Genomic DNA, 26966 nt, shown 5'->3' with positions numbered 1-26966 from the left:
CAGGTTGGCACGCTGCCTTCTTCAACCTTCCTATCTCAGCACCTTCAGAAATTGCTTTCCAGCTTTCTTGACCTTCCCAATCTAAGTCAGGACTCTATGTTAAAAGGGTTTCTAGCATTCATTACAGCTATAATTCTACAATTATTAGCATGATTATTTCACTGATGCTGATGCCCCCATTAGAGTTTATGAACCCCATAACGTAGATGAGGAGAAAGTATTATAGAGAGATTAAAAACTTGATTTATGGCGGCTGAAGAAGTATTTGAGCCCAGTTCTGCCTTACTCCATCGCTGTGGGATGCTTTGGGTGGGTTTCTCTACTCCTTTCTTTCTTACAGGATCATATTTGGCTGGGAGATGTGGGTGATGGCTGAGGATATAAGACTAGTGAAAATCAAATCCTTTTGAAGGGGGTATCTAAAGCAACTGTAAGCTGAAGAAAGACTATCTTGGATTAATTGATAATTTAAAATGTATTTTTCCTCTTTCTATTGCCCTGATGGCTCTTTCTATTGACCTGATGGGTAATCCTGCTTCTACAAAAAATTCAGCTGTAAAAATATAGATCATATTTATTGCATCACTGATCTTTATTTGAAGATATCTTTAAGGTTATTCAAACCATTTTTTTTTCTGATAGAAGAGAAAAAAAGGCACCAACAGAGGTTAAGAAAGTTATCTAAAGTCACACATGGGTTACCCAGAGGTCCTGTGGAAATGAGTTCAGATCAGCTGTCCTGTATTCTTTGACTCAAGGATGTACTCATAATAGAACTCTGTGTAATGTTCCCTTGACCGCATGGAGAAGGTCAAAGGTGCGATGCAAGAGAATTCTCCCAGAGTTCCAGACTTGGTTTTTACAGATAATTGTTGCTACTTGAAGTCTTCCTACACCTCGTCTGCTACTCAGTCTGCTAACCACAGTGTCCACAACACATCAAAAGGCCTGAAGGGATCAGCTGCGACAGCTTATAGAAAGCAATCTGAGACATGATTAATCGTTTTCAAACCAAATCATATGCCATAATCACATCGCAAGTCTGTTATATATAAGTGTTAATGTATGTTTTGTTTCCTACCCCAAATTAATATGTTGAAGCCCTAATTCCCAGTGTGATGGTATTGGGAGGTGGAGCCTTTGGGGGGTGATTTAGACCATAGCAAACATAAAAATCAGACTGCCTCCAGTGACATGAGCAGCAAAGTCCTTTGCCTCTAACATAGGAGTCTCATGTCTTCTTCTGCCAGCATCCATGAAATTGTGTCAGGCTGACTTATCAACTAGGTAAAAATCTCAGACTGTTTGTAGTTTTTGACAGCATTTGTTGAGGGCTATTTGAATTTATCTATATATATTTAAAAACCTTTTTTATAGCAGTTTCACATGTAGAAATCTATCCTGCAGAACAAGATGTGCAAAAATATCCAAATACAAATGCGAATCTGTATAGTTCAGGGCTGTGCCTGATAACAAGAGATTAAAAAAACTCTGAACATCCATCAGTAGAAATGTACTTAATTTACTGATATTTATCCACATTTTGGACTACAATTCAGCAACTAGAAAGAAAAGCTCTGTATGTGCTGACATAGGACTCTTTTCATAATTCATTGTTCATGGAAAAAAAGCAAGTTATTCAATGATATGTGAATTATGAACTCAGTGTTTCATGGATTTATTCACTCATGAAATATTTATTGAGCATCTACTGTATGTCAGGATTGGTGGTGATATATTACAGGCAACACTAACAATATCTCTACATGTTGTTGGGAAATAAGAGAGTAAACAATAAAAACAGTACATAAGGTAATTATAGTGATGTTAAGGAAATATTTAAGGTAATATGATAGAAACTTGGGGAGGCCACTTTAGATGGGGCGGAAGAGAGAACTGTAGTTTCAGAGAGGAGTTCTGAGGAAATGGCATTTATATTGCTATCTCAAGTTTGAGAATAAGCCAGCCAAGTAGCAATCTGGGGAAAAGTGAGGGACCTGGAATAGATAAGGTTGCTTTTTTTATGCATGAGGACCAGAAAGGAACTCCTGATGGCCACATAATACTGATCAGGAGGGACAATGGCAACCGTGAGAGCTGTGGTAAAATATCTGGATCCAGCAGGAGACCACTTTGCAGCAGTGCTAGGGCTGGTTTTCTTATTTAGATGAACGTTCTCACTGCTGTGTGGAAAATGGATTTTAAGACATTCTTTCTCTCTCTCTCTCTCTATTTCTGTATACATATGTATATGTGTGTGTGTATACATCTATGTATATATACACACATACATATAAACATGAATGTTTTATATATGGACATATAAACACATGCATTTCATGTAAAAGTTTTGAAATATTAACCAACTAACAGTTCACAGTTTTGAGGGGACAGTTAGGAAAGCTTCAGTACTTATTGTTAAAAACAATAGAAAGAAAAGCACTCTGCATGTTAGTAAGCAAGGGTGAAAGAGGATAGAATTTCTGGACCAAAGTTATATAGAAAATTGAGACAGAATTTTCATCTCACATATGTAAACAAATTATCTGAAAAAAGGGGCCTAGTTATTAATTTGTTTCTTAATTTTATCACCAGAGGTGATGATATTAGCATTGTTTAGAAACTGTGTGTGTATGCATGTAGATATTAACAAATATCCATTGCTTTCTGGTATATAAACACCAATGACCATTTGAAAAAGGGATTAAATAAAAGAAAAGCAAACACAAAGAACATAGTCCAGAAATATTGCCTTTTAGGAGCTAATAAACTGCAAGATGAAATAAAAATAGAGGCATAAAATGACCTGGTCAAGGAAACACTTATGAAATCTTCTGATAAACTGGGAAAGATGGTATTAAGGAAATGACCCTTTGCTATTGAAAGACTTTAAAGGTTGCAAAACAGAAATTCAATGCTTTTCTTACTGTCAAATAAACAAAGAAATCTTTATATATATGTGTATATATGTAATGTATATACGTGTATATATCTTTTTCATAAATACACAGTTCTAGCAATTCATTTTTATGACAATTTTTTATTAAACCCTCTTTCACTTTGATAATATAATTATAGCAGAAGATGAAATTTGTTATTGCTGCTGAACCCTCATTTAAGCTTCTACAAGCTTCCTATTTAGAGCCCACTTTGTACTTGGCCTAAATATTGCTTGAGTATTGATAGCCATCTTAGGGAAAGACACACTAATGTGTTTACTAAAATTTTATTACCCCAATCACAGGCATAGACACAGCCACTCCCATTCTCTTTGCCAGTCTGAATTGGTGATTCATCAGGGAGGAAGTATCATTATCTTCTTTCTAAGCATGTATTCACAAACACAAAAATGAAATCAACACAAAACTCAACCAAGTAAAATGGAAGTAAATTGCCTGATCACCAAAGCTTGAATGGGTACAGCTAGTATATGTGAGAGTCTTTGGCCAGTCCAATGATAAAATGGACAATTCTAGAGGACTTCAATGATTCTGTAATTTCTTATAATGTTGAGGGTGAAGGCTGTTTTGAGAAACCACAGTAATAACTGTGAGAATCTTGGAGTTTATTCATAAATTCATCACAAAAACTTTTGAACATCTTCTATGTACCAAGCACTGTACAGAATGAATAAAATGCATTTTTATTTGTATCCTTTCTAGTTTTAATCATCTTTTATTTGATTTCCACCATGTTAGATATGTCCCACTTACTTTTTTGAAAATTTATAGGTCTCCAAAAACTACCATGAAATTATATCTCCCTCCAAGGCTTGCATTTGTCTTTTGCTTGACTGTTTGGAATTCATAGCAATTGCTGCTGCATTCGAGCAACGTATTTCCTATTGTTTTAGGCAGAGTGATTTATAGCAGTGCTTGGAAGGTTTGCTTTTTTGACACACTTAACACTGATGAATTAGGTAAAATATTTTTCAATCATAAGCTTCTGCCCAAGCTTCCTTTTGAATTGGAGCCCAAGTTTTCTCTGGTGAGACAAGAGAGGAAGGAAGAGGTGAATAAAAGATGAGGTGAACGCAGAGCATGGTTCTCGGACTGCATAAAACTTCTACTCAAGTAGTGACTGTGGCAGCTCCACCCTGTCTTGCTTTGGCACACATCTGGTCCACATTTTTGTGAGTTCATCACTGGTTCTCCCTGAATGTTAGAAGCAAGTTACATTTTGTTTACTTTCCAGGGAAGGAAGAAAACTATAGCTCTTGCTCTTAAAGCCTGTACTTGTACTCCTCCTTACCTGCCTTGGTGTTGCTAAGAATAGACCATGGTTGAAGCAAGTACAGGTATTTTTGTCAACTTTGTAAGAGGGTGTGCATGCTTCCTTGGACCTCTCTTGACCAGGCAATCATTTTCTCTGAGTTCATGTATCAGAAATCATTTATATAAGAGATTCAGGTGGATCTTTCAATATGATCCTCAAAGCCCCTGTGATATCACAAAACCTTCCTCTTTTCTTGTTTTCTACTACTTATTCCAAGAGGTTAGGCTTCATGAATGTCTCATTCCTGAGAGACTGGCTTCCTCAATGCATAGAGAAGATGTGTGGTCTGGCCCTTGCCTTACACCACCCTGGGTACCTTATGTGCACATAGGTCCTTGTGGCAATTTCAGGACAATTTCTATAAAGCAATGCATCTTAAACTTTCAACTTCATCAGGATCACCTGATGTCCCTATTAGGAACTGCAGATTTGAGGTCATCATTATCAGAGACTGTGATTCCATAAATCTGAAGTAGGACTCCTAAAATTGTGATAGTAATAAGCGCCCCTGGTCATTACGGTACAGATGGTCTTAAGTTCACCCTTTAAGGAAGAGTGGGCTGTGATAACAAATAGTGGCTTGTGAATTGGCAAACCTGATTGCAATTCGAGCCTCACAACTTAGTAAGACTGTGACTTTCGACAGGTTAATCTTACTAACAAGAATCACTTTCTTATTAGATAGACCAAGGTTTGTATCCTAGCTCATAAGCCTCCTACTGATTTCTAATAAGTTACTTAAATTTCTCAAAGCTCATAGTAACACATAGTATGGGTACAAAAAACAAATTCCCGGGGAAACTTACAAGTAAAGGGTCAACAACAAATGGCACTTGCTTACCCAGATCTATTGGCTTTCTGCAGAGATGCATGCAGTTGAGGCTTGCTGGAGCCACTATGACTTATTCCAGGGAAGGGACCCTGCCCTCTATTGCTCTCTCTTTAACTGGGTGAGCATAAGAATGACCTTAACAGTGGAGACACAAAGCTGGCAGTGATTCATGATGCTCTGTGACTTCATCTGGTGTTGTATGTAACTATAATGTAATAACAGATCACATCCCAGCTGTTTAGGGCCATGATAAGAAACGCCACCTGCTCAGTACTTGGAGATCTAGGGAGGACTTGAAGGAAAATACAACCTGTCTTCGGGTGAGGGCGGCACTTCCCTTTTCATCTAGTGCATCGTTGGACAATTCAGAGACAGCTCCCAGGAAACTTTGCAGATACACTCCACGCTGTCTCATAGAGCTTCTGTGAGCATTGAATAGGACAATATATGAAATAATTTAATTCTGTTTAATTCTGTTCTGATCCACAGTAGGTGCCTAATTTTGGTATTTCTGTCATTGTTCATACTTCATACCTATTCTATATCCTATAGGGCCAGTGACACATAAAAACTGCACGTTTTACACTCCTCTGTCCCAAATTGGCTAATTGGCTAATTATAATTGTTTTGATGATGCTTCTGTTGTTATTAATCTCATTAATCTAAGTTGAAACATTATTGTGTTTTCTTTCTGTTTTTTTCCTAAGGGAAGTTCAGTCTAAGTGAGAAAATTTTCCTTCTCCTCTGAAGCTGAGGTTGAAGCTCATTATAATTCTAAATTTGCCATAGAGTTTTCCACATTCAAATTGTTAGAAGATTTATATGAGTAGCTGAATTGCTAAACTGCCTTTCCAGGGAAAGAAAGCGCTGAATTTCCTAAATCTTGATTATTTAAAATATTATTATTTGAAGATTTTTCTCTGAAATTGTTTTAATATATTAAATCTATTCATTCACGTTTGCAAACGTTTGTACATGAGGCTAAGTGAGCTTATATGGAATTATTCATACCATAAATTCAAATTTTAATAATATTATAAAGTGCATAAGTATACTATACATGTGAAAGCACTATATAAATATGCTCTAATGGTATGGGATGATATAATGTGAGTTCTGTATTAGAAGTTGCTTTGTTTGTCTTCAGTTTCTGAGAATCTTTTTATTGTTTAGGGGGCCATAGTTGAAGATACTCAAATCATTCTGAAGACTTTCATCTTGTCTCTGAGAGGCACTCATTCAACATTTTAGGGAACAACCAAAGCCTCTGTTCACTGAAGCCCACTGACTGTCTTCCCAGAAAACACTTCATCGTGCTCAGTGAGTAAAGGGGAAAGGGATAAAGTGAGATTTTCCAGTGCTGGAGAAGAACATGACACAGACCAACCACTTCATCTTCCACCATCTTAGGGAAGCATGTTACTATATACATTCTTTGCAAATAGAGAGAGGGAACAGAATTCTAAAGCACCTAACTCCCTTTCCAAACAAAACTGTCTAATCACATGCTACCTCCCCTATTTATTCTTTCACTAATTATTTTTCTAAAACGAAGGTCTAACCTGGTTGCATTCCTCATCAAAACCCTTCCTGTATTAGTCTGTTTTCACAGACTAATAAAGACACACCTGAGACTAGGCAATTAACAAAAGACACACCTGAAAGGAAAGGAGCAGCAGGTCACGTCTTACATGGATGGCGGCAGGCAAAGAGAGAGTCTGTGCAAGGTAACTGCCGTTTTTAAAGCCATCAGGTCTCGTGAGACTCATTCACTATCATGAGAACAGCATAGGAAAGACCCACCCCCATAATTCAATTACCTCCCACTGGGTTCCTCCCATGACATGTGGGAATTGTGGGAGTTACAATTCAAGATGAGATTTGGGTGGAGACCCAGCCAAACCATACCACTTCCCTTCATTCCATTTCTGTTTTTTTTTTTTTTTTTTCTGAGTTAGGGTCTCTCTCTGTCTTCCAGGCTGGAGTGTATTCATGCGATCTTGGCTCTCTGCAAACTCCACCTCCCAGGTTCAAATGATTCTCCTGCCTCAGCCTCCCAAGTAGTTGGGACTACAGGCACCTGTCACCATGCCCAGCTAATTTTTGCATTTTTAGTAGAGACGGGCTTTCACCATGTTGGCCAGGCTGGTATCAAACTCCTGATCTCAAGTGATTTGCCAGCCTTGGCCTCCCAAAGGACTGGGATTACAGGTGTAAACCACCTTCCCTGGCTACATTTCTTACATAATATACATTTAAATTCTGCAGCGTGAAATTCATTTCCTTCATTTTCTGATTCCACAGAGCTCTCCAACCCCAATTGCCACTGTTATGGGTCTGAATGTTGGTGACTCCCGAAATTCCTATGTTGGAATGTAATTCCCAAGGTGTTGGTATTGATGTGGGGGCTTTGCGAGGTAGGAGGTAGTTAGGCCCTGAGAGCTCTACCCTCATGCATAGGATTAGGTACTATTATAAAAGGGCTTGAGGACATGGGGCCTGAGGACCTTTTTTATCCCTTCTTCCCTGTGAGGACACAGCAAAAGGAGCCATCTTAGAGGCAGAGAATAAACTTTCACTAGAGACCAAATTTTCTGGTGCCTTGATCTTGGACATCTTAGACTTCACAGCCTCCAGAATTGTGAGCAATACATTTCTGATTGTTTTGCATTGTTTTGAGACTGGGTCTCACTCTGTTGCCCAGGCTGGAGTGCAGTGGTGCAATCAAAGCTAATTGCATTTTGAACTCCTGGAATCAAATGATCCTGCTGCTTCAGCCTCCTAAATAGCTGGGACTACAGGTTTGTGCTACCATGCTGGCTATTTAAAAAATTTTGTTGTTGTTGTTGTTGTTGTTGTTGAGACAATGTCTTGCTTTGTTGTCCAGTCTGGTCTCAAACTCCTGGCTTCAAGTGATCCTTCCACCTTGGCCTCCCAAAAACCTCAGATTACAGATGTGAGCTACCTCACCTTTCTGTAAATGTCTATCTTTTTATAAATTACCCATTCTATGGTATTTTGCTATAGCAGCAGGAGCAGAGAAGACATGCACAATACTGTTCATATTCCTTTTATTCTAGTGAAATGGAACAGCCCACTTGCTCCAAAAGCTTCACACACTTTCACACTTAGTGTCTGTGGGTAGTGTTCTTTCAACTTACGAGTAACGTGATCCTTCTTCCTACTTTCCTTTTAGGGTTGTTTAATGTCTACTTTTTCTGAAGTTTCTCCAGCTCTCCTATAGATACCAATCTCTCTGTTTCCTGTTCTCCCCTAGACATTGCTGGCACCACTACCATGGAACTGACATGCTGAAGCAGGCTATTTGCATGTCAGTTGCCTGGGAAGGGGCTGTGCATTTCTCATTCCAAAACTCTATACCCTGGTGAGTCCAGACATAAACTTGCACAGGGCTCAAAGAGAGAAGGAGTGATTACATTCAATGGTTTAAATGCTTTAAGAATCCTCAGCTCTTTGGACCTTCTGGTGCATCTGGTACTATGCTAGGAACTGAATAAAAGAGAGTGAGGAAGAAAAAGAGAGAGATAACAAGGGAAGAGGAGATACTTAATAAACCAATCAAGTATATTGCATGGATTGTATTCCTTAGGGAACTTGAGAATGATTCTTTGCTTGGACATTTAAGTGAAAATTAGGAAAAGCTTGAAAGAATATATATGTGGTCTTACTGGTTTGCATGCTTATTAGACTGTTGTATGGGTTTGGTTCATCTTGAAAATGTAATGATTGAGCATTTGTTGATATTCAGCAGGCATCAATATGTAGTGGGAAGAGCTTGAGTTCTAGAGTCAGACAGTATTGGGTTAAAATTTTGGCTCCACCTTTCAATTACTGTGTGGCTTCAGAATGTCCTCTAACTTGTCTGCACCACAATTTCTTTATCTTTAAAATAAGGATAGTGATAACTACCCCCAAATGAAAATCATGCATGCCAAGTGCCTGGCACATGAACACTGCCATTTGTTTTATTATTAGCAGTTACAACAATATGATATTAATACAAATTTTATTGAGTGCCCAAAATGTCTTTAGCTTTTGCAGTGTGTTTTTCCTAAAGAGTCTCTAAAGGGTCAGCTTTCTTTCTTTTTCACTCTATCTCTATCTCTATCTCTATCTATCTCTATCTCTATCTATATCTATTTATCTATAGATAGATATAGATATCCCAATGCCTGCCATATATGGAAACTCAGTAAAAGTTTGCTAAATATCAGAGAACCACCATAATTTGTGATTTGGACATTTTTATTATCCCTAAACAATCAGTGAGCATGAAACATTGAAAAATTTAGTAGCCACTGGCCACCCTCAACCCCCAGCAACTCCACCGTTCACACTGCCCCTTAATAGGGCTTTAAATGTCTATATATGTGAATCAATGCACAATTATTATACCCAAGATATAATCTATCTACCAAAAATTTTCACATCACTTAAGGTGCTGATTGACATTTATGAGGATATTAATATACACTTGAATAAATTGCTCATAAACTGCTATTACGAAACTAAAAATGCACATGAATTCAGAAAGGTTTCGGACTTGGCAGCGACTAAACTACACTAACTGAAAACTGGAAGGGAAATTATCCTTTTGTCATTTGACATTTTGAAATTCATTGACCTTTATCTTACTTGCAACAGTATTATGGTTTTATTTCATATGCTTTCTAGCTCCATTCCCAGCTGGTTTTTTCTTCCTGTTGGTTTCTGGAGGATGATACCCGCCTGCCTGTAGTCTCACTGTTGCTCCTGGATACTCATGTTGTTTTGAGCTGCACAAACATTTGTTTAGAGACCTGGGTGGGGCGTCAGCGGGACTGGCACATAGGTGTCATCATGCTTGCGTATTTCTGTAAGAGTGAATCAACTGAGACAAGTAAAGAAAATGTAATTGGCCGGGCGCGGTGGCTCACGCTTGTAATCCCAGCACTTTGGGAGGCCGAGGCGGGCGCATCACGAGGTCAGGAGATCGAGACCACGATGAAACCCCGTCTCTACTAAAAATACAAAAAAATTAGCCGGGCGTGGTGGCGGGCGCCTGTAGTCCCAACTACTCGGAGAGGCTGAGGCAGGAGAATGGCGTGAACCCGGGAGGCGGAGCTAGCAGTGAGTCGAGACTGCACCACTGCACTCCAGCCTGGGAGACAGAGCGAGACTCCGTCTCAAAAAAAAAAAAAAAGAAAATGTAATTAACAAAATATGGGGAAACAGGAGTCTATGTAAGTAGTAAAAAGGAGGAAGGTCTGAAAGGGGTTGAGAAGGGAGAGAATTGTCCCGGAGTGATCCCAGGAATTGGATTGTGATGCTGGAGAGGAACCGCTTAGCAAGCACTATCTGTAGGAAACAGTGCCAAGGCCATGTCCAAAAAATGTGAACACAGCCCCTGCCTGCAAGGAGCAGATGCTCTATTGACGACCACAGAGCATGCCTATTACATCAGTAGCTATTTACAGAGCTCTGGCTCTTCAGCTCATGAGTGTGGTGTCTTGTTGCCTTTTTTTTTTAATTTTATTTTTTAACTTTCAGAACACTTGGTTCAGATACAAATTTATTTTTAATTCCAACAAAAAGGAGCCACCCTGGCTGAATTCAGGCAGGGGTGCTGATGGCCATTTACTTGCTAGGTTTCAGACCTTCACAACCTTGTGGCCCTAAGAGACTTCCCCAGAAAATCTTGAGGTTTCTGGGCTCAGAGGGCCACTGCCATCTTATACGACAGGGTACCGGTGCCTTTGCAGGTGCTTCTGTCCCTGGACCCATGAGCCTCTTCTCATCCCACTCTGTGTCTAGAATGACCTTTTCTGCCTCTTCTGCCTGGCCAATTATTGTCTTCTTATCTTACCATATCTTCCAAGATTCCACTGAAACCATCCATTCTCCTTTGAACTCACCTTGTTTCCACCCCATCTTGAAAGTTAGCCCACGTCTGCTGTGCTTTTCCTCATCCTGATGCAGCCCTACATCCTTGCCTTGCCCATACAGGCTGAGCTGCTACCTTCCCTTCCAAACCTTCTGCTTCTCTAGGTTGGAGGTCTTTTTCCAGTCTCTCTTCCCACCCATGAGATAAGCAGTAATGTCGTTTTCAGACACAAGAAGGTGGAGGGAGAGTGATCTGACAGCCCATATTCCATAGAAGAAAGTACCTCAAATTAGGAAACATACTCTAGCCCCTGTCTTTTGCTGCCTGTGCCACAGCTTGATCAGAAAGTCCAGCTCACTGTGCAAAACAGCATGCAGGAGTCCAGTGGCAGGTCCTGTCTCCTAGAGAACACTAGTGACCTAACTGCTCCCCCTGGCTCTTCATTTCACAGGTTCCTGGTGTGTGGGAGGTGACCGAGACCCTCCATGAATGAGGGCACTTACTGAATTTTGTGGACAGAACTTTTTCTGTAAGTAGTACCCAAAGGAGATTAGACTTGGGGGCAAGGTAGCTGAAAACCTCACTTTGGTTTCAGTTCCAAACCTCATTTTCCAACTCAACTCTATCAGATAACCCTATACATTGGTTATTACAGGTCCTCCGTCAACCCTTTAATACAACTTATACTGAAACAGAGGCTATTGGCCTCTTTTGACTGTTTTCAATTCATAAGCAGCTTCAGATGAGTGACTAGCACGTGCAACCTCCAACATCAATAATCTACTATGTGCACTCACCATAGCAACAGTAACATTTTGCACACTTGTATCTTGACCTCATATTCCACAGGTGATATGATACACTTATAATTCAAGTTATAAGGCAAAAGCACGGTCCCTTGAGATGCCCAGTAATGTACAGTATGTAGATATTCAGTAAGTTTTTTTGACTCATTCACTGATTGACAATCTGAAATAAGAGGAGATTGCTGCTTACACTTTCCTGTGGTTTCAATTTATTTGTGGGTGTGTGTGTTTCCATTGTCTGAGGGAAACCATGAATGCATCATGCACTTTTAAAAATTGTCTCTGTTAATTTTCCAAGCACAGCTGGGCCTTGCTTATCTTCCTAGCTGGGGAACTGTGTTAGAATGTGTGGCTCAGGGTTCTCTTGAGTTGGGTTTCACAGGGAATACGGTGTGGAGGTTTAGAGCACAAGCACAGTGCTCTCCAGGCTTAAATCTAGCTCTTCCCCTTAATAGTCACGTGATGCTTTACCAGTTATTCATTTCATTAAAATTGGCTTCGGTAATGCTGACAACATACTTAGAATAATGCCTGGCATTCAATACATATTAGCCAGTATTACCATGAACATTGATGTTATTTTCATCTAAATTTCTAACAAGGTATATTTTTCTAATTTTTTCATGTGTAATATTTGAATTACCTCAATGCCACTCTTAATATAATATTGCACTACAAATGTAAGCAGTAATAATAAAAAAATTCTATATGTTAGGCAATTATATGAATCCCTAATAAACGCCTTCCTCCCTTTCATCAATGTAATTTCTTTAAATGCATGGTCAAAAAAATTACAGATAATCTGCTTTTATTTATCCAGAGCCATGGAAATGAGTTTCATTTTGGAGCTGAGAGTATTACTACTGTAGTGGATATCAGAGAGAGAGGGCATTATATTGAAGCTAATGGCCTTCACTAATAGTAAAAGATGAATGCCCCATGTACCTGAAGGAAAGCCTCCTATAGTAAAACAGGAGCTGTTCATCAGCTGAAAGTTTCAGGTATCATTTAATTTGAGAAGTGAGAGAAATTAAATTATTCTAGGAAGGGCAATGAGAATCCCACTGAAGGTAATGGAATGAAATATTGATTCAATTCAGAGCTGCATGCAGACTGAATTATGCCATGTTCCTGAAGGCAAGGCATAGGCAAGGAGAACAGGGCTCTCTGTGTTTATTTACTCTTGTAACTCTAAGGCATTACTTCTTCTTGCCACCATTGGAGGATGCGAATAGCAAGGGGATAGTATTTAAAAGAATTGTTTTAGTGGTTACCCAGTGAAAAGGAATTATGGCCAAGTACTGTAGAAAAAAGACCTGCAGATGACAGTCGGAAGATGTGATGACTGGTGGTGATTCTGGATAAGACGCGTAATATTTCTGGGCCTCGAATTTCTCACAAGAAATTTCTGCTTAAATAATGGTTACTTAAGGGCATGTCAGTTTAAATATTTTATAGTGTTTATATGTGCAATTCTAAGATTCTGTTAGCATTAGAAAAAGAGTCAATTCGAGGTTAGGAAGAAAAAAATTGAGTAGAAGTGAATGAAAAAGAGCAGATACAGTTGCTTTATAACCTAGCTGTGGGAAAGAGAAAGAACATTGCAGTTGCAGTTACATCCTTTAACACTAACATAATGAGGATCTGTAAATCCTTAATCTTCTTACTTATGGATTTGGCATAATAATATCTATTTCTTGGAGTGTTTGTGATTATGGATACTAAACAAGATTGTACATGAAATGCATTGAACACCTCACACAATAAACGTGGTCATTAGTTACTACCATTATGCGAATTAAGGAGGAGGAATAAGGCATCATATCCTACAGTGTGCTGACACAAGCTGTCCTGGGTGGACCTAAGCCATGTGGTCCTCTGGTTTGAGGGGAAGGTCTTGGGGAGAAATACTATCAAGGGCGTATGGAGCATATCCTCTTAGCTACTCCAAACGAAGCATGTTATTAGAGGTTGCCCTGACCTTTCCTATCCTGAGTCTTCAGGTGACTCCGTCTCAGAGTGACACTGAAAGGTTAGTGTCAACAATGCAGTTCTATGGCTCTATCATTAAAATTTTGTCCCCATATTTATTTTTGTGTACATTATATTGTTTTGGAAAAGTATAAAGATCTCAAGAATTGTTTCATTAAAGAATATTCCTTTTTTTTTTTTAACCTAAAGCAAAATGTAAGGAGGCAACTAGGAGACTCACTAAGAATTTTCAGCATTTCAACAAGAAAAAACGATATTAGCCTTCTAGGATCTTGGCAAATTAAGTAGATAAGCTTGTCTTCAACACCTTCAGTCTCTCAGCTCTTCATCATGTTCTCATCTAGTGGTCACTTTCTCAAACATTGTACTTTAGAAAGCAGGATTTCCCATGTAGAACAAAGAAAAAACAGGGTCTGTAAGGACATATAGTGAGGATCTCAGAGGGAAGGACAAAATAGGTGGAAATTTGATTCTTCTTTGTGAGGTTTACTCTTGGTCCTTCTCTTCCACAGTCTGTGTTTGTACGTAGATGTTTTTAATGGGCTTCCTGCTTTGGGACTTTTTTGAACAGCCATGGAAGGGGCCAGGGAGAGGGAAGGGATCTTTAGTCCTGAGCATTGCTAAGTCCTTCATCCATCCTCAGTCCCACCTTTGGATTCCTTGTGCTGCAATGATTTCTCCAGAGACAGGCACTTTCCCTGAGCAGGTGAGAGTGGACAGTCTCGTGTGTGCGTGTGTCTGTGTGTATGAGTCTGTGTGTGTGTTTGGCAGTCAGGCAGCAAGCTGGAGGAAACAGGAGACAAATCTTTCTCTTGCAATTTTTCTTTAAGTGCCATTTCCCACCTGCCTCAGGGAATAATTTACACAATATAAAAGTGATCTTGACACCATAGTTCAATGCTTACAGAAGGAAGCAAGGCTGACTTACAGAAGTGACTGTTTCACTAGGGCAGAGAAAATTGTCTCAGGTGCCTTGAACATTTCAGCTACCTACACAGCTTGTGGATGCTTTCCCCAAGGTACAGTGGCCTGGCCTTTCATCAGCACAGTCAGTCAGTAAATATGTCCTTTAGTCATTTGTTAACTGCTATTACATAATTCAATGACTCTAGCCTGTCTTTGCATAGCTCATAGCTCACAAGCTTTTGAGGAATACGAAGTGTTTATTCAATAAACATTTGTTAAACTCTGAGAGATAACTGTGTATGACATCCTTAGATCAGAGTTTCCCCGAGTGTTCTATGGAGCACTGTCCAGCCCAATACCTTTATCAACGTAAACGATGGGAGAGTTAGGGGTACAGTGCTATAATTTCCGTTGCACAATAGACTATCAAATTCTCGCTGCAGGTAGGTCAAGGGGAAAAGAGACTTTACGATTCTTTAAGTAAGGATTTCAAAAATCACAAAGATTCCCAGAACACATTTGTTTTCCTCATGGCCTCAGATAATCGAATGTTTGTTGGGAAATTCTGACCTAAGAAATTTGTTCTACTGATAAAGTTGCTGAAAGAATTTTTAGACTCAAGCAACTATTGCATTCTGAATTCATTCTTCATGGAACAGGGCTTAGCAAAGCTGGTATTGGCATTATCAAGAGGCAGGGAGGGTTTGTTGAACTGAGCACTTCTGTATTCTGAGCAAGTGTCTTGGGGAGCTAGAAAAGTCCTGACATGCTTTGGCAATGATTGCTACAAAATGTTTCATTCAATACTGTCTACATTAATTTCTGAAAGAAATTGCAAAACATTTTGATAGTTTTTCTAAAGGACTGAGTTTTAAGATTTAAATTACCAATTAAAAGAATTGTGACAATGTGGTCATTCACTTTATTCACTTTAAATTATTTATAAATTAATTAATCAAACAATTATTGTGCATCCTACTCTGTGCTAGGCTTGCACTAGTGACTGGAAATGAGGAGATGGGCCATCAGGCTCATGCTGTGTGTGCGTAATACCGAGACCTCTGCAGCTTATGTCTGATTATGCTGTATCAACTTTTGGGAGACAAAATCTACTGAGTTCTGCCTGCCGTTTTAGAAAGTCTCTGATTCATCCCATTTGCTCTAATCCATAACCTTCAGTCTCTGAAAGGCCTATGTCAAAATGCTTACAATAGATTTTCCCATTTGGCTACATTTCATTACAATAGACCTGCCCATCTCCCTCTGTTCATGGCTCCTGGATTAATCCTTCCAAGACAGTAATTTAATGACTGTCATGGTCAAAAAGGTAGGGATGGAAAATATTAGTATTTAGAGAAACTTTTTGTGTTAATCGCATGGAGGTCTGGGGGTAGAGAAATCTTGGTAGAATTCATAATCCTTGTCACCAGAAACTACAGGATTGAAGTATAAAAGGGCACAATTCTCCTAACTTTGCCCCAAGCAAAATAGCTGGTCAGTTTTGAGTCTCAATGCCTTCTATAGCATCCAAGATGTAGAAAAATCCACCCAATCATTAAAACAAAACATTTTAAAGGAGAGTATGAATAGGATGTATGTTCTTAATGTGATGAGGAACAAATTATTTTGCTGTCAATGAATGAAACACCTTGATTCACATATGTATTTGAAGAATTTAAAAATATCTCTTTTACCCAAATAAATATTCTCAGAAACAATTAAAATTCATTTGTATCTGTCTACATTTAAAGATTTGCCAGTAGGCTAAAATGACTTTTTGAGGATTCTAATCAAATCAATATAATAAAAAACAACTTGCTAATGTCTGTAGGATAAAAAGAAAATCTCTAACTTTGAAGAAACAATAAATGCAAAATAATTAAGTCATGGAGATAGCAATTGCTGCATTTCAGAACGTGTAGCTTTTGTTCATTTTCATATGACTGAATAATGATTGCATTTTATAAGTAGATGTGTTGGAAAACCTATCTATCATAGGCAAGAGTGGAATTATGAAAGGGATTACGGATTTCACATTTTAATCGTTAGAAATGAAATGCTGAGTTTTTTTTTTTTTTGGTTTATTTTTTTTTTCCTTAAGAATCAGTCACAAACTCTTTGGGAATATATGTGGAAAAAGTCTCCTTCTGACATGGGGATCTGCCTACCATCTTGGCAAAATCCCAAAGAAAATTTTCTTGACAGCACTATGGCCCTCACCCCCAAACTGAACTGAGTCCTTTATAAGGAAGGGAAAATAAGTTGGCCAAAAGTACTAGGGGACTAGCACATAGGAAGAGTTATAAACAGTGGCCAGAGCAATCCACTTCACTAAGAGCTTTGGCTTTTCTCCAATAAAATAAATCCCCAATTTTTATTGTGGCATTCAAGACACTTTGGAAATTTAATCTACCTAAATTAATTTCCTTATCTTTTGCTACTTCCCTGGTATGCTGACCATACACAATATTCCATGCTTTTATTGCCTCCTTGCTTTTTCTCATATTGTTCTCTTTGCCTTGAATGGCATCACCCAGCCATCAAAAGCCAATAACATAAGAGTATGTGCAGAAGCTGCAGCATATCACAGGTCTGAGAAGTCAAGAACTGGAGTTCAGGAGTTGCTAACATGGAGAAGCACAGGTAAACATTACAAGCTTTAGGTTGAGATCTTGCCAGGAGTACATACTGCTAAGAGTAAAAGTAAATAACAAAAACAACAAAAATAGCCAAACTTTCACAAATACTGAGACCCACTTCTAAATCACTTCAATCTATAATTGAATAAGGAGAGTATTCCCTAACTGACTGCCTCGCAGAGATCAAATATATCCTCTCTGAAGGAATGATAACTTCCTCTGGAGACTCATATTCCATTTATAATTTATTTATACAAAAGAACAGCCAGTCTATAAGCACTTACTAAACAATGTTTCCTTACTTTAAGGGAAGCATTGTTATGTTTTACATTGAGAATAGTATTGTGGAACGATTAGAAATGAGTACTTATCTTTAGGAAAAGAGACTCAAAAAAATTGTTAGGCATACACAAGGGAAGATAAAGTGACTAAATACCAAGAGATGCTAGAAAACAGAGTAACTTAACATATGCAAAATAATATAAGACAGGACTGAAAATTTCTACAGAGTTGAAATCTATCAAAAGATCAAATGGAAAACCTTCAATTAAGAAATATGCTAACTACAGTTAATAACTAAACAGATGGCTTAAACAGAAGAGTGGGCATATCTGTAGAGGAAGACAATATTTCAATAGAACATATACAGTATAAAATATAAATCCCAGAAAGATAGGAGAGTAAAAAAGAGAGAGAGGTGTGTAAGATAGATAAGAAACATGTGTAACTTGTATCTCAGAAGGAGAAAAGACAGAGGAGAAAAGAAGGTATAAATGGCCGAGCACTTTCTAAAACTAAAGAAAAATACCAACCTGTAGATTCAAGAATTTCTGCAAACCTCAAGTGAGAAAAATATTGAGTGAAATTCAAGAAGAAAGAAAAAAGAAAATCTTAAAATAAGCTGGAGAAAAAAGGCACATTAGCTTTAAGGAAACAACAATAATAATGAGAGGCACTTCTTAGAAATAAAATAAAATAAAAAACCAATGTAATGATAGCTTCTTCTTTTTTTTTCTTTTTTTTTTTTTTTTAGATAAAGCAGGTCTCTTCTGCCTATGAGCTGTAAAATCAAAAGCAAGTTAGTTACTTCCTAGATACTCCGGGGGTACAGCCACTGGGTAAATACACTTGTCCCAAATGGGAGAAATTGGCCAGAACGAAGGCCCCATGCAAGTCCTAAATCCAAGGGGGCAGTCAAATCTTTTTTTTTTTTTTTTGAAACAGAGTTTTGCCCTTGTTGCCCAGGCAGGCTGGAGTGCAGTGGCGCAATCTCGGCTCACTGCAAGCTCCGCCTCCCAGGTTCATGCCATTCTCCTGCCTCAGCCTCCCGAGTAGCTGGGACTACAGGCGCCCGCCACCACGCCTAGCTAAGTTTTTGTAATTTTAGTAGAGTGGGGGTTTCACAGTGTTAGCCAGGATGGTCTCGATCTCCTGACCTTGTGATCCGCCCACCTCGGCCTCTCAAAGTGCTGGGATTACAGGCGTGAGCCACCACGCCCGGCCGCAATGATAGCTTCTTAATAACTAACAATAATAATTGATAAAATAGAACTTAATGCACATCAAAAATAGTCATTTCTAATGAAAGTGAAACCAAAACATTTCAAAACAAACATCATTAGAGATAACTTGGCATCAGTAAATCTACTGAAACACACTAAGTAAAATTCTTCAGACCAGAAAAAGAGAAATGATGTCATATAAAAACAAGCAACAAAAGAAAAGATGAAGAGCAATGGTAAGGGAAAATATATGGGTTAATCTAAATGAATATTGACTGCATAAAATAAAAATCAGATTTTTACGGAGTTTTGTCTATACAAATAATTAAAATTATGCAATTAATAGCACTAAAGGAGGTACATGAAGAGAATAAATAAAATTACAATACTTTAAATGTTTAAAGTCTTGCACTTTCCTAGAAGGAGTAGAAATACTAATTTTAACTATATTTTATTTTCAGTTATACATATGAACTCTAATTTAACAACTGAAAAAATATGTTAAGGAATTTAGAACAGAAAAACAAGTAAGGCAAAAATATAATAACAAAAATAATTAGTTCAAAAGAAGGGAAAAAACAAAAAATTCAAATGCAGAACAGTGAGATAAATAGAAAAAATTAGTATAATTGTAGAAATAAACAATAAAATACTAGAAATTCCATCAAATGTAAACAGATTAAGTATTCTAATTAAAAGACAAAGATTATGAGAATTAATTTTAAGAAAATGAATTTTATTCTATTCTACTTTAAAGAAACTCAGCTTAAATATGAGAATACAGAAAGGTTGAAAATAAAACCATGAAAAGAGATATAGGCTGCAAACACTAACCAAAAGAAAGTTAGTGTAGCTATGTTACTGTCAGACAAAATTGACTTTATAAAATGAATTATTACTAGAGATAAAGATGACATTCCATGATGATGAAACTGTCAGTCTATCAGGAATATATAAAAATTCAAAATTTGTATGCTTCTAGGAAGAAAGTCTCAAAGTATTAAGCAGTCACAGAGTAAAAAGGAGAAATGGATATATCTACAATCATCGTGGGGAATCTTAACATAACCTTTCTCATTACCCGGTAGAACAAATGGACAAATTTGGATTTGTAGATAGTTTGAACAATTGCAGAATACACAACGTTTTCTTATTCCTGTAGAATATTAACCATAATCGAACATGTCAAGCCATAAAGCAATTTAAACAAGCTCTAAAGGGTGGAAATCTCACAGATTATGTTATTTGCAATAGTGGAGCTAAAGTAGAAATAAATAATAAATCAAAATCAAAATTTTTTTTCAAAGTTACGCAAATTAAGCAAAAACATTTGAATAAGTCATAAATAAAAGAAGAAGTCACAATGGAAATTAAATTGAATTCTAAAATGTGTGATGCAACAAAAACTGTACTTAAAGGGAAATTTATAGCACTATTAGAGAAACACAGTCTGAAAAGTAATAATTTAATATACAGTTCAAAATATTAGGAAAAAATAACAGAAAATTAAAATAAAAGAAAGCCAAAGGAAGAAAATATGAAATGTAAAAAAAATTTAAAAACATATACAGAAGATGCACAAAAATAGACAATGACATAGTGAACAGATACAATTGGTACAATTGGAACAATACTATAAGGACTAATCAAAAAGAAAATTGAGAAAGCATAAATTACCAATATCCTGCATACATAATTAGAAAATATAATAAAAGGAATGAATACTAATAGATTTAAAAATGTTAATTGAAATTGACAAATTCCTTGAAATCACAATTTATAAAATTTGCACTAAAAAATATAAAAAGCTTCAATAATCAAACATTTATTTAAATAATGTAATCCATAATTTCCAGACCAGGTGACTTCACCAGTGAAAACAAAATATAAAAATTTTTAATTTTTAAATAAAAATAATAATTAAACATAAAGTCTTCCAGAGAACTAAAAAATAAAAATACTTTCTAATACCTTTTATGAAACTTTATAAGTTTCTTATCAAAATTAGACAGGGACATTACAAGAAAGAAAATTTAAGGGCCAATCTTTCCCTTAAATACAAATGCAAAAACCCTAGGCAATATAATAGCAAACTGAATTTAGTTATATAATATGCTAATACATTATATCCAAGTTGATTTATTACAAGGATACAAACTGTATATGAGCCTTTACAAATTAATAAAATTTACAAAATTAATAAATTTAAGGGCAAAACTGCACAAATATTTTAAAAGTTGAAAATTATTTGATAAAATTTACAATCTAAATGTTAAAAAAATTTTAGCTAACCAGAAAGGCAAAGAGACCTTCAATCTGTTAGATGGCACCAAAAAAAACAAAAAAAATTTTATTTAATAGTGACACTGGAAAAAGGTAGGAAGCTCACTATCACCACCTATTTTCAACTTTGTACTGGAGTTCCTAGCCAGGGCAATACAGAAACAAAAATAAATAAGCAGTATGGCATTTGGAATATAATATGTAAAACATCAAATATTCACATATTGTATCATTTTAGGTATAGAAACCCAAAGGAATCTAGAGTTGAATGATAAAAAACTGTGAGCACATTTAGAACATTTATTGGATAAGGACCATGTAGAACAAGCAATAATATATTTTACAAATTACTAGTATAAAGAGAATGAATTTTTATTTAAAAAATGATATTTACAATTCATTGAGCAATATTTATTTTCTAGGAATAAATCAAACCAAAGATATTTAAGATCCATGTGCTAGCAAACTACAAGACATTACAGTGAGAAAAAAATATCTGCTAAGTGTAGGGATATACCATGTTCATGAACTGAAGGATTAAATAGTTAAATATGTCAATTTTTCCTAAATTAATCTATAAATTCAGAACCCTAATTAATATCCTAGCAGGTGTTTTGGTGGAAATTAATAAGCTAATTCTAAAATTCATACAGGACTCTACCTGACCAAAAATATATAAGACAATCTTAAAGAAGAAAATAGTTATCAAATTTTATTCTAAATCTAAAATACAGTATAATATTAATGAAGAGATGGACAAACACATTAATTAAACAGTATAGAGAATCCAGAAACAGAGCCATGCACATAAGCAAACTAATTTTGATGATAAAAGTGGTGCTATAGAGTAGTGAAGAATGATAGACTTCAATAAATAATGCAGGATAAGTTGATTAATTATATACTTAAAAAATGAACATTCACTTCTAGCTCACACTTTACAGAAAAGCAAAAGTTTTATTGTAGCTCTACATTTAAAAGATAAAACATAAAACTTCTAAAATACATTATCTTTATGACAGTAAGTTAGGAAAATATTTCTTAAATAGGATGCTAATTTTCCGACAACAGGAAAACATTTAAAAAAATCCAGTATGTTAAGGTAAAAAACTTGTTTCCTTCAAAAGATACTATTTAAAGAGTAAAGAAGCAAGCAGTACAGTGGAAAAAAGTAATTTTCAACACATATAACCAACAAAGAAGTCCTTTCAGAATATATAAAAATCTATAAATCAATAAGAAAAGAATAGAAAATCTCATTTTAAAACTGGACAAAAGTCTTGAAAAGGCACTTCACAAAAGAAGACATCCAAATGGCTCATATATATACAAAACGATTCTCAACTTCATTGGTCATTAGGAAAGCGGAAATTAACTCAACAAAAGCGTGTAACTATATACCTACCAGAATACCTAAAAGAAAAAGACTGATGGTACAACAAAAATTTTTACCTATTGCTGATGGCAGAATAACCTAGTGAAATCATTTTGTAAAACTGGCTGCTCATGTATATTCCCTATGACAAAGCAACACCACTTCTGAATATATGTCTAAGATGAAGTGGTGCATATGTTTATCAAAAGACATGCAAAAGAATGAGTTCAGAGGCCCGGCACGGTGGCTCATGCCTGTAATCCCAGCACTTTGGGAGGCCGAGGCAGGCGGATCACGAGGTCAGGAGATCAAGACCATCCTGGCTAACCTGGTGAAACCCCATCTCTACTAAAAATACAAAAAAATTAGCCAGGCGTGGTGGCGGGTGCCTGTAGTTCCAGCTACTTGGGAGGCTGAGGCAGGAGAATGGTGTGAAATCAGGGGGCAGAGCTTGCGGTGAGCCAAGATTGCGCCACTGCACTCCAGCCTGGGGGACAAAGTGAGACTCCGTCTCAAAAAAAAAAAAAAAAAAAAAGGAATGAATACAGAAATTTAATTCATAACAGAACCAAACTGAAAAAACCAAATGCCTATTATCAGCAGAGCGGAGAAATAAATTATGGCATTTCCAAAAAAGGAATGCTGTACAACAATTAGAACAAATTAGAACTTCAAAGCATGGATGAATCTCCCTAATGTTGTTTTGCACAAAATAAGCCAGACAGAAAAGAGCAAGTACTGTATAAAACCACTGATATAAGTCCCAAAATAGAAAAAACTAATACGTATTTTTAGAAGTCAGGCAAGGGGCAACCTTTGCATGAAGATTAGGAGTGGTTACTGGGTCATCAAATGCTCTTCTGAGATATTTATAATCTTTTTCTTTCTTGATCTGAGTGCTAGCTATACAGAGGTATGCTTACTTTGCATAAACACCCATGGGTTAATGTATTTTTCTGTATATATATGTCACTTCAATAAAAATATTTGTTAAAAACAATGTCAGTGTCCTAAGTGAGTGACTATGTTATTTACTTTCATCTGGATGAAGTACACCATCAAACTGCCCTGAACAAAGCATCTGAAGAATAAGCCAATGGCCAAAGAGTCACTAGATTTTCTTCAAGTTTGGAAGAAATTTTATCTACTAACTCGTGGGAAAAAACAGAGTCCCAACTGAAACTGTTTTTAACATTTTGTTGGCAAATTGGATGACATGAGATTTATGTCACAGGATCTGAGAAGTGAAGGGATGAGTGTGGGTCAGTTTGAAGACTACCACGAGTTTACAATAGGGTGGTTATGAATTAGATAATGCATCTCATCTTAAATCTCTCCTGAGATTTATATATTATAGGGGAAAAGGAAAATAATGGTAAGAATGATAATTATGTAAAATTCATAGAGTGGAGTCATAGTGACAGTGGCTGAAAAATAAGGGACTCTGAAATTTTGCCCCTTCATAACAGCAATAGAAAAAACTGGTGAAAATTATCAGAATCAACTTTTATGGAAGTCTGGAAATCAACCAAAGGCTTACAGAAACCTGAACTTTAGTCCCTGGAAGACTAAATTGAAAGGCTTGTTTTTAGTTCATCTGATTTGGAAATCCCCAGTGCCAAAATCACTACCTAGGTGGAGGTGTTTTCTGTAAAAATTTATATCCAAATATTTTAGTCACTGCTGCCTGAGGTATAGATAAAAGTTGGGTCAAACAATTGACTAACTGAAAGCTTGAGAAGAATGACTAGGAAGGGAAATGTGTGTAAGGGCTTTGGAAAGCTCTGACATATTTCTTGGAATGTAAAAGGCCATGTGCCTACCTAGAACTGTAAACACGCTCAGGATAGTCCTGAGAAGGCCCTGAGTTCTCACTTTTTGTTAACCTTCAGTCTCTGCATGAGCAGGAAGTGAAGGCTGAGGCATAGTTGTAATGGCCTTGTCGAGTGTTGAAGGCATGTGCCCCAACATGTACACAAAGTCTCCCAGTAAAGACTGGGAGACTTGTGTGTGTGTTCTAGGCATTAAAAAAAATCTCTAGGCTGGGCACGGTGGCTCAAGCCTGTAATCACAGGGCTTTGGGAGGCCGAGGCGGGTGGATCACGAGGTCAGGAGATTGAGACCACCCTGGCTAACGTGGTAAAACCCCGTCTCTACTAAAAATACAAAAAATTAGCCAGGCGTGGTGGCGGGCGCCTGTAGTCCCAGCTACTCGGGAGGCTGAGGCAGGAGAATGGCGTGAACTTGGGAGGCGGAGCTTGCAGTGAGCTGAGATCCTGCCACTGCACTCCAGCCTGGGCGACAGTGCGAGACTCCGTCTCAAAAAAAAAAAAAAAAATCTCTGACCAATCTCTGACCTCTAAACTAATGGAACTCTGACTTCAGTGGCAATACATGACAAACAATTCTCTCTTAATATAGATAATTACAAAAAGTAACTAAATATATTAGTCCATTTTCATGCTGCTGATAAAGACATACCCAACACTAGGCAAGCTACAAATGAAAGAGGTTTAGTTGGACTCACAGTTCCACGTGGCTGGGGAGGCCTCACAATCATGGTGGAAGGCAAGGAGGAGCAAGTCAGATCTTACATGGATGGAGGCAGGCAAAGAGAGAGCTTGTGCAGGCAAACTCTTGTTTCTATCAGATGTCGTGAGACTTATTCACTATGATGAAAACAGCACAGGAAAGACCTGCCCCCATGATTCAATTATCTCCCACCAGGTTCCTCCTACAACACATGGGAATTATGGGAGCTATAAGATGAGATTCGGGTGAGGACACAGAGCCAAACCATATCACTAAATGAATAACAAGCACTATAAGTAGTAACAATACACTCTGAGGAGGAAAGGTGATCTGATTACCAGAATTGCCATATTATAGTACTAAAGAGATTCAGTTTTTTATTATTAATATTATTTTTTTGATGGGCATATCACAATTGTATATATTTTGGGGTACACCTGAATACAGGTGTACAATGTAGAATTACTACATCAAGTTATTCAACATATCTGTCACTTCACTTACCTATCTTTTTTTGTGAGTCATTTGACATTTACTCTCTTATTTTTAAATATACATTCTCACTGAGTAAAGTTACCCTGCTGTGCAGTAGATCTCAAAACCCATCTCTCTTGTCTATATGAAACTTTTTTTTTTTTTTTTTTTTTGAGACGGAGTCTCGCTCTGTCGCCCAGGCTGGAGTGCAGTGGCGCAATCTCGGCTCACTGTAAGCTCCGCCTCCCAGGTTCACGCCATTCTCCTGCCTCAGCCTCTCCGAGTAGCTGGGACTACAGGCGCCCGCCACCACGCCCCGCTAATTTTTTGTATTTTTAGTAGAGACGGGGTTTCACCGTGGTCTCGATCTCCTGACCTCGTGATTCGCCCGCCTTGGCCTCCCAAAGTGCTGGGATTACAAGCGTGAGCCACCGCACCCGGCTGAAACTTTTTACCCTTTGATCAACACCTCCTCGTCTTCTCCCTCCCTCCACTCACCCAGCCACTCTCTACTTTCTATTTTTTATGAGTTCCACCTTTTTACATTCCACATATAAGTAAGATTATGCAATATTTGTCTTTCTGTGCTTGGCTTTTTTTCATTTAGCATAATGTCCTCCAGATTTTTTAAATATAACCCAGAAAGCACAGGCAACAAATGCAAAAATAGCCAAATAGGATGGCATCAAACTAAAAACCTTTGCACAGCAAAGGAAACAACTAACAAACTGAAGAGACAGTTTGTTGTCACAGATGACAGAATTTTCCACTTTTACAATGCTGAATAGTATCAAACCGTGTGTATATGCCACATTTTAAAGATCCATTTATCTGTTAGTGGACTGTTAGGATTATTCCATATCTTGGCTATTGTGAAAAATGCTGCTATGAACATGGGAGTGCAGACATACATTCCACATATTGATTTCATTTTCTTTGGATATCTACCCAGAAGTAGAATTACTGGATCATACGGTAGGTCTATTTTCAGTTTTTTGAGAAACCTCCATATCATTTTCCATAGTACCAATTTACATTCCCACCAACAAGGTACAAGAGTTCTCTTTTCTCCACGTCCTTACCAAGACTTGCTATCTTTCATCTTTTTGACAAAAGTCATTCTAGCAGGTATAATGTGATAACTCATTGTGGTTTTAATTTCTATTTCTGTAATGACTAGTGATGCTGAACAGTTTTTCATGTACCCATTGGCTACTTGTATGTATAACTTTTGAGAAATGTCTGTTTAGGCTCCTTGCTTTTTTCTAATTGAGTTGTCTTATTGTTATTGAGTTAATTAACTGAGTTCCTTATATATTTCTAATATTAACCCCTTATCAGATGTATTACTTACAAATATTTTCTCCCATTCTGTGGGTTGTCTCTTCAGTTTGTTAATTGTTTCCTTTGCTGTGCAAAGGTTTTTAGTTTGATGCCATCCTATTTGGCTATTTTTGTATTTGTTG

The 26966-nt window shown here is 37.2% G+C and overlaps 1 long non-coding RNA gene across 1 annotated transcript in view; it reads left to right on the top strand.

Moving 5' to 3' along the window:
* Positions 1–910: 910 nt before the first annotated feature.
* LOC129472280 (uncharacterized) overlaps positions 911–26966 on the top strand; it is a 68148-nt gene continuing 42092 nt past the window's right edge. The window contains exons 1-3 of the long non-coding RNA XR_008653867.2: positions 911–1063; positions 6281–6427; positions 11443–11520. This is a non-coding gene — a long non-coding RNA (uncharacterized lncRNA). The remainder of the gene's footprint in view (positions 1064–6280; positions 6428–11442; positions 11521–26966) is intronic.

This window comes from Symphalangus syndactylus, chromosome 22 (assembly GCF_028878055.3).
Source record: "Symphalangus syndactylus isolate Jambi chromosome 22, NHGRI_mSymSyn1-v2.1_pri, whole genome shotgun sequence".
NCBI lineage: Eukaryota > Metazoa > Chordata > Mammalia > Primates > Hylobatidae > Symphalangus > Symphalangus syndactylus.
The sequence above is the reverse complement of the archived record's forward strand: the minus strand, read 5'-3'. Positions and strand labels throughout refer to the sequence as shown.